General features: G+C 43.3%; 1 long non-coding RNA gene across 1 annotated transcript in view; it reads left to right on the top strand.

Annotated features, from left to right (window-relative positions):
- Window positions 1-392: 392 nt before the first annotated feature.
- The window catches only part of LOC307181498, a 1015396-nt gene continuing 1002280 nt past the window's right edge, over window positions 393-13508 (top strand). Inside the window, exon 1 of the long non-coding RNA XR_013826917.1 lies at window positions 393-564. This is a non-coding gene — a long non-coding RNA (uncharacterized lncRNA). The remainder of the gene's footprint in view (window positions 565-13508) is intronic.

Here is a 13508-nt window from a genome sequence, read left to right as displayed (position 1 = left end):
TTGGCTGAAGGAAGAATACCTTAAACCTGGAGAGTTGAGACCCGTGGAATGGGTACCATGCAATATGACTTCAAAGGGTCTTCATTTGCTCACCGAACCTCTCCAATCCTATCACTGCTGCGTTTATTCCCCTGTACACATGCTTGATTCTCTTTCGGAGACATAGCAATCCATAGGTTTTAAGATACTTACTAGTCAGGTACATTCTTAGGCGTTTAATATGGGGTGTTGAGTCCATTTCGTTGAGCAAGGAGTAGCTCTTGTCTATTCCATATTTGGCTTAAGGAACTTTATCTGTGCTCATTTCAATCTCTGGTTTTATGCAGCACCCCAACTCACCTTTACCCTTAAGCAAACATAAGTTGGTTTTCTAAATTTGAGACCCTGTTTTGTTCTGTATTTCAGTTCCTGTGTACCCAAGTTTATATTCCGTGTAATACTGATATCTTATGATGTTTCTTTTTCTGTGTGACTTATTTCAGTTAGAATCATCATACCTGAATCCACTCATTGTGCTGCTAAGGGCCTGATGACATAGATTTCATTGCTGAGTTATATTGCTTTGTAAGTAAATACCACAACTTCTTTATCCATTTTTCACTTTCTGCGATGTTGAACTTGTACTGTAAACGAGGTTCTTGTACACAGAGGCGTCCCAAACTTTGGGGTGGCTGTGTCTTTTTGATTTTAATTTCCCTAAGCTATAGGGCCATAAGTGGAAGTGCCCTACGCTCTGTTGCTTTGTTTTTTAGATGTTTCAGGAAACACCATACACTTCTCCCGAGTGTCTGTTGGCAATTTACATCCCGCCCATCAGCATAACAAGGCTCCCAGTTCTCCATGGCCTGTCCTGCCTTTCTGGATTTTACACTTTTTTCAGATGGCCCTTTTGACCAGGGAGAAGTGAGACTTCATTGTAGTGCACATTTCCTTTGCAAGCTTGCTTGGTTGGCCAAAAAGGGCGTATGCGTTTTTTCCTGAATATATTCAGGAAAAAACGCATACGCCCTTTTTGGCCAATTACATCATTGTGGACGTTCTGCCTGTTTTCCTATGCTTTCAATGCAATTACAGTCTACCTCCTGAAATCGGTTTCCTGCAATTCTGCCCCGCATTCAAGTCCTCTTGGCAGCCTTACTTCAGTATATTTTTGGATGATAGCGGTCATTTATAACTCTGCAGGTTTGTGAATTACAGTGCCCCTGAGCTCCTTTCTTCAACTCGCTTTCTTGTGACCTGGCCGCAACACCGCAGGATGGCTTCAGGCCCTAATCTGGTTCCAGCACGGCACGCTGAGCCTTTGGTTATTTCCTCTTCCTGGTGGGAAATGAGAGTTAAATTTGCCCGTCCAGACACCTCCAGCTAGTCTCTCATTGGTTCTCCCTATTCCTGTTCATCTTCCGCAGAAATTGCAAACTGGGCCAAACAAAAGGTTAAAGGGACTGACTCTCCAAGTCGGGAGAGTGTTAGAAAAGCGTCTGGAATGTTGCACCCGAGTACCAGGGTACGAAAACTGAGACATATTTGAACACGTCTGCCAATCACATGGTTGATCATACTCTAGGTTCCACATGCATGTTTTAGCTGAAGGAAGAATACCTTAAACCTGGAGAGTTGAGACCCGTGGAATGGTACCATGCAATATGACTTCAAAGGGTCTTCATTTGCTCACCGAACCTCTCCAATCCTATCACTGCTGCGTTTATGCCCCTGTACACAGGCTTGATTCTCTTTCGGAGACATAGCAATCCATAGGTTTTAAGATACTTACTAGTCAGGTACATTCTTAGGCGTTTAATATGGGGTGTTGAGTCCATTTCGTTGAGCAAGGAGTAGCTCTTGTCTATTCCATATTTGGCTTAAGGAACTTTATCTGTGCTCATTTCAATCTCTGGTTTTATGCAGCACCCCAACTCACCTTTACCCTTAAGCAAGCATAAGTTGGTTTTCTAAATTTGAGACCCTGTTCTGTTCTGTAATTCAGTTCCTGTGTAGCCAAGTTTACATTCCGTGTATTACTGATATCTTATGATGTTTCTTTTTCTGTGTGACTTATTTCAGTTAGAATCATCATACCTGAATCCACTCATTGTGCTGCTAAGGGCCTGATGATATAGATTTCACTGCTGAATGATATTGCTTTGTAAGTAAATACCACAACTTCTTTATCCATTTTTCACTTTCTGCGATGTTGTACTTGTACTGTAAACGAGGTTCTTGTAAACAGAGACGTTCCAAACTTTGGGGTGGCTGTGTCTTTTTGATTTTAATTTCCCTAAGCTATAGGACCATAAGTGGAAGTGCCCTAGGCTCTGTTGCTTTGTTTTTTAGATGTTTCAGGAAACACCATACACTTCTCCCGAGTGTCTGTTGGCAATTTACATCCCGCCCATCAGCATAACAAGGCTCCCAGTTCTCCATGGCCTGTCCTGCCTTTCTGGATTTTACACTTTTTTCAGATTGCCCTTTTGACCGGGGGGAAGTGAGACTTCATTGTAGTGCAGATTTCCTTTGCAAGCTTGCTTGGTTGGCCAAAAAGGGCGTATGCGTTTTTTCCTGAATATATTCAGGAAAAAACGCATATGCCCTTTTTGGCCAAGTGCATCATTGTGGACGTTCTGCCTGTTTTCCTATGCTTTCAATGCAATTCCAGTCTACCTCGTGAAATCAGTTTCCTGCAATTCTGCCCCGCTTTCAAGTCCTCTTGGCAGCCTTACTTCAGTATATTTTTGGACGATAGCTGTCATTTATAACTCTGCAGGTTTGTGAATTACAGTGCCCCTGAGCTCCTTTCTTCAACTCGCTTTCTTGTGAGCTGGCCGCAACACCGCAGGATGGCTTCAGGCCCTAATCTGGTTCCGGCACGGCATGCTGAGCCTTTGGTTAATTCCTCTTCCTGGTGGGAAATGAGAGTTAAATTTGCCCGTCCAGACACCTCCAGCTAGTCTCTCATTGGTTCTCCCTATTCCTGTTCATCTTCCGCAGAAATTGCAAACTGGGCCAAACAGGAGGTTAAAGGCGCTGACTCTCCAAGTGGGGAGAGTGTTAGTAAAGCGTCTGGAATGTTGCACCCGAGTACCAGGGGAGGAAAACTGAGACATATTTGAACACGTCTCCCGTTCACATGATTGATCATACTCCGGGTTCCACATGCATGTTTTAGCTGAAGGAAGAATACCTTAAACCTGGAGAGTTGAGACCCGTGGAATGGGTACCATGCAATATGTCTTCAAAGGGTATTCATTTGCTCACCGAACCTCTCCAATCCTATCACTGCTGCGTTTATGCCCCTGTACACAGGCTTGATTCTCTTTCGGAGACATAGCAATCCATAGGTTTTAAGATACTTACTAGTCAGGTACATTCTTAGGCGTTTAATATGGGGTGTTGAGTCCATTTCGTTGAGCAAGGAGTAGCTCTTGTCTATTCCATATTTGGCTTAAGGAACTTTATCTGTGCTCATTTCAATCTCTGGTTTTATGCAGCACCCCAACTCACCTTTCCCCTTAAGCAAGCATAAGTTGGTTTTCTAAATTTGAGACCCTGTTCTGTTCTGTAATTCAGTTCCTGTGTAGCCAAGTTTACATTCCGTGTATTACTGATATCTTATGATGTTTCTTTTTCTGTGTGACTTATTTCAGTTAGAATCATCATACCTGAATCCACTCATTGTGCTGCTAAGGGCCTGATGATATAGATTTCACTGCTGAGTGATATTGCTTTGTAAGTAAATACCACAACTTCTTTATCCATTTTTCACTTTCTGCGATGTTGTACTTGTACTGTAAACGAGGTTCTTGTAAACAGAGACGTTCCAAACTTTGGGGTGGCTGTGTCTTTTTGATTTTAATTTCCCTAAGCTATAGGACCATAAGTGGAAGTGCCCTAGGCTCTGTTGCTTTGTTTTTTAGATGTTTCAGGAAACACCATACACTTCTCCCGAGTGTCTGTTGGCAATTTACATCCCGCCCATCAGCATAACAAGGCTCCCAGTTCTCCATGGCCTGTCCTGCCTTTCTGGATTTTACACTTTTTTCAGATGGCCCTTTTGACTGAGGGGAATTGAGACTTCATTGTAGTGCAGATTTCCTTTGCAAGCTTGCTTGGTTGGCCAAAAAGGGCGTATGCGTTTTTTCCTGAATATATTCAGGAAAAACCGCATACGCCCTTTTTGGCCAAGCGCATCATTGTGGACGTTCTGCCTCTTTTCCTATGTTTTCAATGCAATTCCAGTCTACCTCCTGAAATCAGTTTCCTGCAATTCTGCCCCGCTTTCAAGTCCTATTGGCAGCCTTACTTCAGTATATTTTTGGACGATAGCTGTCATTTATAACTCTGCAGGTTAGTGAATTACAGTGCCCCAGAGCTCCTTTCTTCAACTCACTTTCTTTTGAGCTGGCCGCAACACTGCAGGATGGCTTCAGGCCCTAATCTGGTTCTGGCACGGCACGCTGAGCCTTTGGTTAATTCCTCTTCCTGGTGGGAAATGTGAGTTAAATTTGCCCGTCCACACACCTCCAGCTAGTCTCTCATTGGTTCTCGCTATTCCTGTTCATCTTCCGCAGAAATTGCAAACTGGGCCAAACAGGAGGTTAAAGGGACTGACTCTCCAAGTGGGTAGAGTGTTAGTAAAGCATCTGGAATGTTGCACCCGAGTACCAGGGTATGAAAACTGAGACATATTTGAACACGTCTCCCGATCACATGGTTGATCATACTCTAGGTTCCACATGCATGTTGTAGCTGAAGGAAGAATACCTTAAACCTGGGTAGTTGAAACCCGTGGAATGGGTACCATGCAATATGACTTCAAAGGGTCTTCATTTGCTCACCGAACCTCTCCAATCCTATCACTGCTGCGTTTATGCCCCTGTACACACGCTTGATTCTCTTTCGGAGACATAGCAATCCATAGGTTTTAAGATACTTACTAGTCAGGTACATTCTTAGGCGTTTAATATGCGGTGTTGAGTCCATTTCGTTGAGCAAGGAGTAGCTCTTGTCTATTCCATATTTGGCTTAAGGAACTTTATCTGTGCTCATTTCAATCTCTGGGTTTATGCAGCACCCCAACTCACCTTTCCCCTTAAGCAAGCATAAGTTGGTTTTCTAAATTTGAGATCCTGTTCTGTTTTGGAATTCAGTTCCTGTGTAGCCAAGTTTACATTCCGTGTATTAGTGATATCTTATGATGTTTCTTTTTCTGTGTGACTTATTTCAGTTAGAATCATCGTACCTGAATCCACTCATTATGCTGCTACGGGCCTGATGACATAGATTTCATTGCTGAGTGATACTGCATTGTACGTAAGTACCACAAGTTCTTTATCCATTTTTCACTTTCTGCGATGTTGAACTTGTACTGTAAACGAGGTTCTTGTAAACTGAGGCGTCCCAAACTTTGGGGCAACTGTGTCTTTTTGATTTTAAATTCCCTGAGCTATAGGACCATAAGTGGAAGTGCCCTAGGCTCTGTTGCTTTGTTTTTTAGATGTTTCAGGAAACACCATACACTTCTCCCCAGTGTCTGTTGGCAATTTACATCCTGCTCATCAGCATAACAAGGCTCCCAGTTCTCCATGGCCTGTCCTGCCTTTCTGGATTTTACACTTTTTTCAGATGGCCCTTTTGACCGGGGGGAAGTGAGACTTCATTGTAGTGCAGATTTCCTTTGCAAGTTTGCTTGGTTGGCCAAAAAGGGCGTATGCGTTTTTTCGTGAACATGTTCAGGAAAAAACGCATACGCCCTTTTTGGCCAAGTGCATCATTGTGTACGTTCTGCCTCTTTTCCTATGCTTTAAATGCAATTCCAGTCTACCTCCTGAAATCTGTTTCCTGCAATTCTTCCCCGCTTTCAAGTCCCCTTGGCATCCTTACTTCAGTATATTTTTGGACGATAGCTGTCATTTATAACTCTGCAGGTTTGTGAATTACAGTGCCCCTGAGCTCCTTTCTTCAACTCGCTTTCTTGTGAGCTGGCCGCAACACCGCAGGATGGCTTCAGGCCCTAATCTGGTTCCGGCACGGCATGCTGAGCCTTTGGTTAATTCCTCTTCCGGGTGGGAAATGAGAGTTAATTTTGCCCGTCCAGACACCTCCAGCTAGTCTCTCATTGGTTCTCCCTATTCCTGTTCATCTTCCGCAGAAATTGCAAACTGGGCCAAACAGGAGGTTAAAGACGCTGACTCTCCAAGTGGGGAGAGTGTTAGTAAAGCGTCTGGAATGTTGCACCAGAGTACCAGGGTACGAAAACTGAGACATATTTGAACACGTCTCCCGATCACATGGTTGATCATACTCTAGGTTCCACATGCATGTTTTAGCTAAAGGAAGAATACCTTAAACCTGGGTTGTTGAAACCCGTGGAATGAGTATCATGCAATATGACTTCAAAGGGTCTTCATTTGCTCACCGAACCTCTCCAATCCTATCACTGCTGCGTTTATGCCCCTGTACACATGCTTGATTCTCTTTCAGAGACATAGCAATCCATAGGTTTTAAGATACTTACTAGTCAGGTACATTCTTAGGCGTTTAATATGGGGTGTTGAGTCCATTTCGTTGAGCAAGGAGTAGCTCTTGTCTATTCCATATTTGGCTTAAGGAACTTTATCTGTGCTCATTTCAATCTCTGGTTTTATGCAGCACCCCAACTCACCTTTCCCCTTAAGCAAGCATAAGTTGGTTTTCTAAATTTGAGACCCTGTTCTGTTCTGTAATTCAGTTCCTGTGTAGCCAAGTTTACATTCCGTGTATTACTGATATCTTATGATGTTTCCTTTTCTGTGTGACTTATTTCAGTTAGAATCATCATACCTGAATCCAGTCATTGTGCTGCTAATGGCCTGATGACATAGATTTCATTGCTGAGTGATATTGCTTTGTAAGTAAGTACCACAACTTCTTTATCCATTTTTCACTTTCTGCGATGTTGAACTTGTACTGTAAACGAGGTTCTTGTAAACAGAGCCGTTCCAAACTTTGGGGTGGCTGTGTCTTTTTGATTTTACTTTCCTAAGCTATAGGACCATAAGTGGAAGTGCCCTAGGCTCTGTTGCTTTGTTTTATAGATGTTTCAGGAAACACCATACACTTCTCCCTAGTGTCTGTTGGCAATTTACATCCCGCCCATCAGCATAACAAGGCTCCCAGTTCTCCATGGCCTGTCCTGCCTTTCTGGATTTTACACTTTTTTCAGATGGCCCTTTTGACCGGGGGGAAGTGAGACTTCATTGTAGTGAAGATTTCCTTTGCAAGTTTGCTTGGTTGGGCAAAAAGCGCGTATGCGTTTTTTCCTGAATATATTCAGGAAAAAACGCATACGCCCTTTTTGGCCAAGTGCATCATTGTGGATGTTCTGCCTCTTTTCCTATGCTTTCAATGCAATTCCAGTCTACCTCCTGAAATCGGTTTCCTGCAATTCTGCCCCGCTTTCAAGTCCTCTTGGCAGCCTTACTTCAGTATATTTTTGGACGATAGCTGTCATTTATAACTCTGCAGGTTTGTGAATTACAGTGCCCCTGAGCTCCTTTCTTCCACTCGCTTTCTTGTGACCTGGCCGCAACACCGCAGGATGGCTTCAGGCCCTAATCTGGTTCCGGCACGGCATGCTGAGCCTTTGGTTAATTCCTCTTCCTGTTGGGAAATGAGAGTTAAATTTGCCCATCCAGACACCTCCAGCTAGTCTCTCATTGGTTCTCCCTATTCCTGTTCATCTTCCGCAGAAATTGCAAACTGGGCCAAACAGGAGGTTAAAGGGACTGACTCTCCAAGTCGGGAGAGTGTTAGTAAAGCGTCTGGAATGTTGCACCCGAGTACCAGGGTACGAAAACTGAGACATATTTGAACATGTCTCCCGATCACATGGTTGATCATACTCTGGGTTCCACATGCATGTTTTAGCTGAAGGAAGAATAACTTAAACCTGGGTAGTTGAAACCCGTGGAATGGGTACCATGCAATATGACTTCAAAGGGTCTTCATTTGCTCACCGAACCTCTCCAATCCTATCACTGCTGCGATTATGCCCCTGTACACATGCTTGATTCTCTTTCGGAGACATAGCAATCCATAGGTTTTAAGATACTTACTAGTCAGTTACATTATTAGACGTTTAATATGCGGTGTTGAGTCCATTTCGTTGAGCAAGGAGTAGCTCTTGTCTATTCCATATTTGGCTTAAGGAACTTTATGTGTGCTCATTTCAATCTCTGGTTTTATGCAGCACCCCAACTCACCTTTACCCTTAAGCAAGCATAAGTTGATTTTCTAAATTTGAGACCCTGTTCTGTTCTGTAATTCAGTTCCTGTGTAGCCAAGTTTACATTCCGTGTATTACTGATATCTTATGATGTTTCTTTTTCTGTGTGACTTATTTCAGTTAGAATCATCATACCTGAATCCACTCATTGTGCTGTTAAGGGCCTGATGACATAGATTTCATTGCTGAGTGATATTGCTTTGTAAGTAAATACCACAACTTCTTTATCCATTTTTCACTTTCTGCGATGTTGAACTTGTACTGTAAACGAGGTTCTTGTAAACAGAGCCATTCCAAACTTTGGGGTGGCTGTGTCTTTTTGATTTTAATTTCCCTAATCTATAGGATCATAAGTGGAAGTGCCCTAGGCTATGTTGCTTAGTTTTTTAGATGTTTCAGGAAACACCATACACTTCTCCGGAGTGTCTGTTGGCAATTTACATCCCGCCCATCAGCATAACAAGGCTCCCAGTTCTCCATGGCCTGTCCTGCCTTTCTGGATTTTACACTTTTTTCAGATGGCCCTTTTGACCGGGGGGAAGTGAGACTTCATTGTAGTGCAGATTTCCTTTGCAAGCTTGCTTGGTTGGCCAAAAAGGGCGTATGCGTTTTCTCCTGAATATATTCAGGAAAAAACGCATACGCCCTTTTTGGCCAAGTGCATCATTGTGGACGTTCTGCCTCTTTTCCTATGCTTTCAATACAATTCCAGTCTACCTCCTGAAATCTGTTTCCTGCAATTCTTCCCCGCTTTCAAGTCCTCTTGGCAGCCTTACTTCAGTATATTTTTGGACGATAGCTGTCATTTATAACTCTGCAGGTTTGTGAATTACAGTGCCCCTGAGCTCCTTTCTTCAACTCGCTTTCTTGTGAGCTGGCCGCAACACCGCAGGATGGCTTCAGGCCCTAATCTGGTCCCGGCACGGCACGCTGAGCCTTTGGTTAATTCCTCTTCCTGGTGGGAAATGAGAGTTAAATTTGCCCGTCCAGACACCTCCAGCTAGTCTCTCATTGGTTCTCCCTATTCCTGTTCATCTTCCGCAGAAATTGCAAACTGGGCCAAACAGGAGGTTAAAGACGCTGACTCTCCAAGTGGGGAGAGTGTTAGTAAAGCGTCTGGAATGTTGCACCCGAGTACCAGGGTACGAAAACTGAGACATATTTGAACACGTCTCCCGATAACATGGTTGATCATACTCTAGGTTCCACATGCATGTTTTAGCTGAAGGAAGAATACCTTAAACCTGGGTTGTTGAAACCTGTGGAATGAGTATCATGCAATATGACTTCAAAGGGTCTTCATTTGCTCACCGAACCTCTCCAATCCTATCACTGCTGCGTTTATGCCCCTGTACACAGGCTTGATTCTCTTTCGGAGACATAGCAATCCATAGGTTTTAAGATACTTACTAGTCAGGTACATTCTTAGGCGTTTAATATGGGGTGTTGAGTCCATTTCGTTGAGCAAGGAGTAGCTCTTGTCTATTCCATATTTGGCTTAAGGAACTTTATCTGTGCTCATTTCAATCTCTGGTTTTATGCAGCACCCCAACTCACCTTTACCCTTAAGCAAGCATAAGTTGGTTTTCTAAATTTGAGACCCTGTTCTGTTCTGTAATTCAGTTCCTGTGTAGCCAAGTTTACATTCCGTGTATTACTGATATCTTATGATGTTTCTTTTTCTGTGTGACTTATTTCAGTTAGAATCATCATACCTGAATCCACTCATTGTGCTGCTAAGGGCCTGATGATATAGATTTCACTGCTGAATGATATTGCTTTGTAAGTAAATACCACAACTTCTTTATCCATTTTTCACTTTCTGCGATGTTGTACTTGTACTGTAAACGAGGTTCTTGTAAACAGAGACGTTCCAAACTTTGGGGTGGCTGTGTCTTTTTGATTTTAATTTCCCTAAGCTATAGGACCATAAGTGGAAGTGCCCTAGGCTCTGTTGCTTTGTTTTTTAGATGTTTCAGGAAACACCATACACTTCTCCCGAGTGTCTGTTGGCAATTTACATCCCGCCCATCAGCATAACAAGGCTCCCAGTTCTCCATGGCCTGTCCTGCCTTTCTGGATTTTACACTTTTTTCAGATTGCCCTTTTGACCGGGGGGAAGTGAGACTTCATTGTAGTGCAGATTTCCTTTGCAAGCTTGCTTGGTTGGCCAAAAAGGGCGTATGCGTTTTTTCCTGAATATATTCAGGAAAAAACGCATATGCCCTTTTTGGCCAAGTGCATCATTGTGGACGTTCTGCCTGTTTTCCTATGCTTTCAATGCAATTCCAGTCTACCTCGTGAAATCAGTTTCCTGCAATTCTGCCCCGCTTTCAAGTCCCCTTGGCAGCCTTACTTCAGTATATTTTTGGACGATAGCTGTCATTTATAACTCTGCAGGTTTGTGAATTACAGTGCCCCTGAGCTCCTTTCTTCAACTCGCTTTCTTGTGAGCTGGCCGCAACACCGCAGGATGGCTTCAGGCCCTAATCTGGTTCCGGCACGGCATGCTGAGCCTTTGGTTAATTCCTCTTCCTGGTGGGAAATGAGAGTTAAATTTGCCCGTCCAGACACCTCCAGCTAGTCTCTCATTGGTTCTCCCTATTCCTGTTCATCTTCCGCAGAAATTGCAAACTGGGCCAAACAGGAGGTTAAAGGCGCTGACTCTCCAAGTGGGGAGAGTGTTAGTAAAGCGTCTGGAATGTTGCACCCGAGTACCAGGGGAGGAAAACTGAGACATATTTGAACACGTCTCCCGTTCACATGATTGATCATACTCCGGGTTCCACATGCATGTTTTAGCTGAAGGAAGAATACCTTAAACCTGGAGAGTTGAGACCCGTGGAATGGGTACCATGCAATATGTCTTCAAAGGGTATTCATTTGCTCACCGAACCTCTCCAATCCTATCACTGCTGCGTTTATGCCCCTGTACACAGGCTTGATTCTCTTTCGGAGACATAGCAATCCATAGGTTTTAAGATACTTACTAGTCAGGTACATTCTTAGGCGTTTAATATGGGGTGTTGAGTCCATTTCGTTGAGCAAGGAGTAGCTCTTGTCTATTCCATATTTGGCTTAAGGAACTTTATCTGTGCTCATTTCAATCTCTGGTTTTATGCAGCACCCCAACTCACCTTTCCCCTTAAGCAAGCATAAGTTGGTTTTCTAAATTTGAGACCCTGTTCTGTTCTGTAATTCAGTTCCTGTGTAGCCAAGTTTACATTCCGTGTATTACTGATATCTTATGATGTTTCTTTTTCTGTGTGACTTATTTCAGTTAGAATCATCATACCTGAATCCACTCATTGTGCTGCTAAGGGCCTGATGATATAGATTTCACTGCTGAGTGATATTGCTTTGTAAGTAAATACCACAACTTCTTTATCCATTTTTCACTTTCTGCGATGTTGTACTTGTACTGTAAACGAGGTTCTTGTAAACAGAGACGTTCCAAACTTTGGGGTGGCTGTGTCTTTTTGATTTTAATTTCCCTAAGCTATAGGACCATAAGTGGAAGTGCCCTAGGCTCTGTTGCTTTGTTTTTTAGATGTTTCAGGAAACACCATACACTTCTCCCGAGTGTCTGTTGGCAATTTACATCCCGCCCATCAGCATAACAAGGCTCCCAGTTCTCCATGGCCTGTCCTGCCTTTCTGGATTTTACACTTTTTTCAGATGGCCCTTTTGACTGAGGGGAATTGAGACTTCATTGTAGTGCAGATTTCCTTTGCAAGCTTGCTTGGTTGGCCAAAAAGGGCGTATGCGTTTTTTCCTGAATATATTCAGGAAAAACCGCATACGCCCTTTTTGGCCAAGCGCATCATTGTGGACGTTCTGCCTCTTTTCCTATGTTTTCAATGCAATTCCAGTCTACCTCCTGAAATCAGTTTCCTGCAATTCTGCCCCGCTTTCAAGTCCTATTGGCAGCCTTACTTCAGTATATTTTTGGACGATAGCTGTCATTTATAACTCTGCAGGTTAGTGAATTACAGTGCCCCAGAGCTCCTTTCTTCAACTCACTTTCTTTTGAGCTGGCCGCAACACTGCAGGATGGCTTCAGGCCCTAATCTGGTTCTGGCACGGCACGCTGAGCCTTTGGTTAATTCCTCTTCCTGGTGGGAAATGTGAGTTAAATTTGCCCGTCCACACACCTCCAGCTAGTCTCTCATTGGTTCTCGCTATTCCTGTTCATCTTCCGCAGAAATTGCAAACTGGGCCAAACAGGAGGTTAAAGGGACTGACTCTCCAAGTGGGTAGAGTGTTAGTAAAGCATCTGGAATGTTGCACCCGAGTACCAGGGTATGAAAACTGAGACATATTTGAACACGTCTCCCGATCACATGGTTGATCATACTCTAGGTTCCACATGCATGTTGTAGCTGAAGGAAGAATACCTTAAACCTGGGTAGTTGAAACCCGTGGAATGGGTACCATGCAATATGACTTCAAAGGGTCTTCATTTGCTCACCGAACCTCTCCAATCCTATCACTGCTGCGTTTATGCCCCTGTACACACGCTTGATTCTCTTTCGGAGACATAGCAATCCATAGGTTTTAAGATACTTACTAGTCAGGTACATTCTTAGGCGTTTAATATGCGGTGTTGAGTCCATTTCGTTGAGCAAGGAGTAGCTCTTGTCTATTCCATATTTGGCTTAAGGAACTTTATCTGTGCTCATTTCAATCTCTGGGTTTATGCAGCACCCCAACTCACCTTTCCCCTTAAGCAAGCATAAGTTGGTTTTCTAAATTTGAGATCCTGTTCTGTTTTGGAATTCAGTTCCTGTGTAGCCAAGTTTACATTCCGTGTATTAGTGATATCTTATGATGTTTCTTTTTCTGTGTGACTTATTTCAGTTAGAATCATCGTACCTGAATCCACTCATTATGCTGCTACGGGCCTGATGACATAGATTTCATTGCTGAGTGATACTGCATTGTACGTAAGTACCACAAGTTCTTTATCCATTTTTCACTTTCTGCGATGTTGAACTTGTACTGTAAACGAGGTTCTTGTAAACTGAGGCGTCCCAAACTTTGGGGCAACTGTGTCTTTTTGATTTTAAATTCCCTGAGCTATAGGACCATAAGTGGAAGTGCCCTAGGCTCTGTTGCTTTGTTTTTTAGATGTTTCAGGAAACACCATACACTTCTCCCCAGTGTCTGTTGGCAATTTACATCCTGCTCATCAGCATAACAAGGCTCCCAGTTCTCCATGGCCTGTCCTGCCTTTCTGGATTTTACA

This window comes from Stenella coeruleoalba (assembly GCF_951394435.1).
Source record: "Stenella coeruleoalba genome assembly, contig: scaffold_31, whole genome shotgun sequence".
Classification (NCBI taxonomy): Eukaryota; Metazoa; Chordata; class Mammalia; order Artiodactyla; family Delphinidae; genus Stenella; species Stenella coeruleoalba.
This window is presented reverse-complemented; position numbering and strand designations above follow the sequence as displayed.